Genomic DNA, 6087 nt, shown 5'->3' with positions numbered 1-6087 from the left:
CACACTCACACTCACTCACTCACTCACTCACTCACTCACGGATTAAGCGCGACGATGGGATGACGAGCTAGCGGGACGGTGAGACGACGCTCCTGACGCCCGACTCCTACTTCTATCTTCTCCCCTCACCCTACCCCAAGTCAGCGACAAATGCGCCTAGCGCGCGTACACGATTGACTCTATTTCCCCCCCCCCCCCCCTCCTCTCCTTAATTTCGCTTCAACGCTTACAACAACACACGGAGGCCGCCCCGCCGACCGGTCACCGTCTCGCCGGGCTAGCGGCGCGACATTCGTCCATACTCGGCCGGGAGCCCCGAAGGTGCGCTCGAAGCGTGGAAACAGCGCGATGCGACGAAAAGCTAAGGGCACACTACGAACGGGCAGAAGCCGATGCAAAAACGTGCGCGAACGTAAACAGAAAAGTGCCGCCGCTCGCCACTACGAAATAATACGCGGCCGCATCCCTTTCCTGCTGCTCGTACTTTCTCTTACTTGACGGCTACTCCGTCTTGCGGGACATGTCGACGAAACGATCGTCGGGATACGGCGAAGGGCCGTCAACACCGTCGAGTCAACCACCAGCAAGCGTTGTTGAGCGGAAGTTGGTTCACTAGGCCTACATACGACGAAACCGACAGAACACGAACATCAAAATCAAAGCACAGGCGGTAACTTCGAGCGACTTCTGCCCCGCATAGATTTACATGCAGCGCTTTCACTCGCCACCACGGTCACATACAATTTCGCATACAATTTTTTAACCCTGGAGCCACCGTACCTGAAACATGCCGTAAACCACGCCAACGTCCCGCTCGCCATTTGTGTTTGCTCTCCTTGTCCGGCTTTGGATTGGATGCTGGATCGGCTTTCTAGCAAAGTCTATCAACAGCTGGCTCGATGCTGGATGAGGTGTTTTCTAGTCTAAACACAAATTCGCAAATATATAATTGTGCTACTGTGGTACTCTAAAAAAAAGAAAAAAAAAAAAAAACGGGGGCAGAAAGAAATACGCGACGTTTCGACGGAGTGCCCTCTGGGAACTAGTTGGCCACTCAGTTTCGGTTTCGATTGAGCAGTTTCCTTTCATGCTATCACGCCGTGACCGAATGCGCCGCTTGAGTTTTCGATTATCTGACTTTTCACGAATGTACAATACATTCAAAAGTACAATACATTCATTCATCGGGTTTATATAACTGTAGGGAAAAATAAATTATGTCTTAACGTCGGGGTCACCGTTAATCAAGTAGTAACAATCAACATTTTTGAACCGAAACTGTTAAAAAGCGAGGGCAGACGCTATGAAAGCGGTGGCAGCGCGCGCAACAGGGTGGATCGCTTAAGGTGTATCCACACGACGGACCAAATTGCTGTTTCGGTCCGCGGGCCGCGCATCACGTGATCTTACGTCACCGTTCTTTGAGGTCCGCCGGCGGCCCGCGGCCCGCGCTTCTGAGAAATGCCAAGCACCTTTTTTCGCCCGGACCTTGGCGGCGGACCGCGGCGTTTTTAGTATAATTGCAGTGCTAAGTCTGGCAACAAGCTGACTTTTGTTGTTTGGATTGGAAACCAAACCCAAAGTCGTTTTCTTTTGGCGCCAACTGTTGAAGACGAAGAAGACGAACCTTTTGTTGTGCGACGATGCAACGTTTTACCTCATCGCGCTCGTGGAGCAATTCCCCGCTCTGCGGGACAATAGTCGCGACGACTACTCAAATAATCATCTAAAGATGTCCCCATGCACTTTTCGCTTCACTTAAGTCCTCCTCGTCCTCAATAGTCAACGCCAGGGCCACCGCGGCCGAACGTCTCTTTCGTTCAACCTCCATCTTGGCTCCTTACAAATAGCCTCAAAGCAGCTCGCTGCATGCGTTTGGCCGAGGTGTGAGGTCGAGGGTTAGACCGGCCCGTTCGCTCTGTCGTCTGCTTTTTTGGTCCGCCGTGTGGATGCTCATTGCAGCCGGGCGGCCCGCGGGCCGTGCATCACGTGATCAATCGGTCCGCGGCCCGGTCCGTCGTGTGGATACACCTTTACTGAGGCCGACCGCTCAACGACCGCTTGCGCGGAGCGCTCGGCATCTGCCTGGGCAAAGGGCTGGATCGCGCATCCCCGCTTGGTCGCTGCAGCTGCAGCGCGAGAGTGAAGCCACCGATCGGCGATTTTGCATGTTGAAAAATCGCGTTTTTGGAGCGTTGCGGAGGCTGGTGGCAACATGCTGCAGACACGTTTTCTACTCGGTCGTACTCATTCGTCGAGGAAGCTCTTTAAACCCCTGTGTAAGCCCTGAGGCTTGCCGTTGAGAACATGTGGAAATTTTTACGGAAGCGCAGTGCCGCAGTAAAAATGCCCAACTCATCGAAAGCAAGTTTCGCCGCCACGATGCAACGCGCGGGTCACGAGTGACCCGCGCGTTGTATCATTGGACTTTTTCCATAATGCAACGTGCGGGACCCTTGTGACGTCACACGTGACGTCAATTGTGACGACATTATAGGAAATGTCCCATAATGCAATGCGCGGGTCACGAATGAGACTGCACATTGCATTATAGGACGTTTCCCATAACTCAACGCGTGGTTACGCCGACGGCGACGTTGGCGTCGCCGACCCGCGCGTTGCATAATGAGACGCTTCCCATAATGCAATGCGCGGGTCACAAATGAGACGGTGCGTTGCATTATGGGACGTTTTCCATAACGCAATGCGCGGTTACGCCGACGGCGATGTTGGCGTCGCCGTCGCCGACCGCGCGTTGCATCATGGGACGCTTCCCATAATGCAACGCGCGGGACCCTCATGACGTCACACACGCCGTCATTATGGGAAACGTCCCATAATGCAATGCGCGGGTCACAAGTAAGACTCGCGCGTTGCATTATGGGACGTTTCCCATAATGCAACCCGCGGTTACGCCGACGGCGACTGCGACGGCGATGCCGCTCAAGCCGGAAACGGGCGTCTAAGAGCTGCTCTCTAAAAAATTAATAGATGTAAACCAAATTAAATTTTCGTTCCACAGCCATGTTTGATACCGTCTTTTTTAACAAAACTGAAATAAGCCTTTGTTAACTGGTTTAAGGATGACGCGGCGTTAATACTAGGCCAAGGATAATATTAGGTGTCATCTTTTAGCATATTGAAGACATATGTCCAACATAATGGTTATTTGTAACCATCATATAGTTTCTATATCAGCGAAAAAGCCATGTCGGTTACATATCAAAACTTGCATGGCTCGAATGGCATGTGAAAGCAGGGAGAAAATGTTGTCGGTCAGTCACCGAAAACTCCGTGGCTGAACTGGCCGGTGATTACAGAAAGAAAACGATATCTGCCAGTCGCCGGAAACTCCATGGCTAGACTGGCCGCTGACTACAGCAAGAAAACGATGTCGGCCAGTCACCGGAAACTCCATGGCTAGACTGGCCAATGACTACAGCAAGAAAACGATATCGGCCAGTCACCGGAAACTCCATGGCTAGACTGGCCGGTGACTACAGCAAGAAAACGATATCGGCCAGTCACCGGAAACTCCATGACTAGACTGGCCGGTGACTACAGCAAGAAAACGATATCGGCCAGTCACCGGAAACTCCACGGCTAGACTGGCCGGTGACTACAGCAAGAAAACGATGTCGGCCGGTATCGGGAACTTTCCGGCTGGCGCTGGCCAGTTTAGACAACGAGTCCCCGATATCGGCCGGGATCGGTTTCTTACCGGCGTCCCTGGCCGGGATCCGCCGTACAGCTCCCGGTACTGGCCGACGTAATCCCAGTATCGGCCGACATGGTGTGCTACCTGGGATGTAGATATGCACACAAAGGCGTCTGGGCAATCACACATAATATTAAAGAAAAAAAGTTGTATATGTTTTCTGAAAAAAAAATGTTACGCAATATAAAAATGCAGATTTGCCTAATGCGATTCTTTTGTGCCTAAAAGTATTTGCCCTCTGTTTGATATTGCTTTATTTTGTGTAGAGGAATCTAGCTGTTCTCCTGGGGACCGCGACACGGATGTAATTACACGCAGTCGCACCTGCAAATAGTTTCCACAATGATTGTCGTTAACCGAAAGGGACAGCAGATCTCGAGTGCCAAGATTAAGTCTGGGGTGGCTGTCTCAAAAAAGTTTCATCTTTTGCTGCGCTGGCAGAAAGCGCAAGGCTCACGACTACATTTCCTTTGTTTGTGTGTGTTTTCTCGGGCGAAAGTGATTTTTGTTGGGAGAGAGATGATAGTTTTTAGCAGAGTGAGCGAAAGATTAATTACATTTTTTTCATTAAGCCGAATCTGCGGTCTTGGAAATTCGTCTCGGAAGGAGGCGTTTTTTTTTTTTTTTTCTTTTTTTCTTGTTCAGTGCATTCCTTTTTATTTTGGAGATGTTTCTTTTTATTCCTTTGTTTCGCTTAATTAATCAACATTCTCGTGAAATAATCTGGACTGCAGGGCACCGAAAGCGCACATATGACGAGCTTTTGCTGCCGTAACTGACAAAACAGTTTACGCAGGTTGACTTACCGTATTTCCAACCTCCCTTTTGTCGAATGCTAGGGTAAAACAAGTAGTAGCTAGAATAAGGCTTTGCACGAACAACGTAGTGGACGCAGTGGACTGTTTTTAGCAGGGCTGTAGCAAGACAGTGCGCGTGCATGGTTGGAAGTGGAGTACAGGAGAAAAATCTCAAAATTCGCAAGTACGAGCACTGTTCATTTTCTAAAAAAAAGAAAAAAAACTGAAGGGCAGAAGGAATGCCGTACCGCTCAGACGTACTTGACGAACTTCAGGTCATGCATGAGGAAGACACAGAAGCTGAGGTCACACTGCGCGTATATCCCACACAAGACAGTCTGCAAACACAAGACACCGCAATATCAGTGGTTAGAATGCCGCCTGCCCATTTTACTCCTTGAACTCATTGCCATGCGGCATTTGAAGCACGACTCTCGCGGTGACTAACGTTCGAACCTGTATGCAGACTGTCTTTTGTAGGATGTTTTGGGCAGGAGGTCGAACCATGGGGGCATTTTGTCAAGCTTGTTAACCGCACAGCTCGGTGTCTACCAACACAGCACAACAAAGAAATTAAACCTCGCCCAGCATGGTCTGGGCACGAGCGCTTCGCTCTGACCAATGCTAGTGCCACAGATAAGTTACGCTTCAGAGCAACGACACTTCGCCATATTGTGGCTTAAAATCATGGTTGCCAGTTATCTGAAGCCTGAAATCACAGGAAACAATTTTACGCCCTCCGGAAATGTTTAAACCGTTCGCGACAGAGCGAAGCAATGTTATATGAGCTTCCTAATACTGAATCTAGTGCTGAGGAAGTCGCGCTTTTGAATTATGGCGATCGGCAGTTGCGTCTGCTCTGCATACGACCCAAAATGGCGACGCCCACAACAATGTCGGGGAACAGAGTACCCCGACATTGTTTTTCTGAGCTCTAAGCGCAGACATTTAGTGGTTGCAACCAGTGCTTTAGTCGTTCGGAGAGCGGCGTTCAAATCGTCATCTTCGATATCTCGGATCAAAAACAAACAAAAAAATTCGGTTTGTTGTATCCCAAGCTGAAGCGTACCGCTAGAGGCGTGACTGTTCGATCTCCTTCCCAATAAGAGTGGGACCCCGGATTAACGAATCCATCTGTGTGGACAAACGTGTATTTTTTTTAATATTCAATGTAGAGGTGATTAAGTGCTCAGTGAAATGCCACAGGTTGCAGTGTCCCCTGTGAGATTGCAGCCGCAGGTGACATTGTTGATTTTTCTTTCTTTTAAGTTATACTGTCCCATTATAGTCTGGGATTTTGGTGTCGACCTCCACAGCGGTTCAAACTTTAAATTGTCATTTGATGGTTTTAAAAACGCTCAGCTTAGCCCATAGGGCAAAATTGTTGTTGGGGTTTTTACCAGTCTCAATTGAGACTTGTTATTTGTCCGTTTTTTTTTATTTTGCTGCGTTTCGCCACGGTTTACAATGGAAGTTCTTCACCAGCTCGCCTGTGCTTTTGCCCTTTCTTCGTCAATTTATATTTACACATTTCTACCAGGAAGGAACCACCTTCCTAAACCATCGTGATAT

This window comes from Ixodes scapularis, unplaced genomic scaffold (assembly GCF_016920785.2).
Source record: "Ixodes scapularis isolate PalLabHiFi unplaced genomic scaffold, ASM1692078v2 PGA_scaffold2__306_contigs__length_199485367, whole genome shotgun sequence".
Classification (NCBI taxonomy): domain Eukaryota; kingdom Metazoa; phylum Arthropoda; class Arachnida; order Ixodida; family Ixodidae; genus Ixodes; species Ixodes scapularis.
This window is presented reverse-complemented; position numbering follows the sequence as displayed.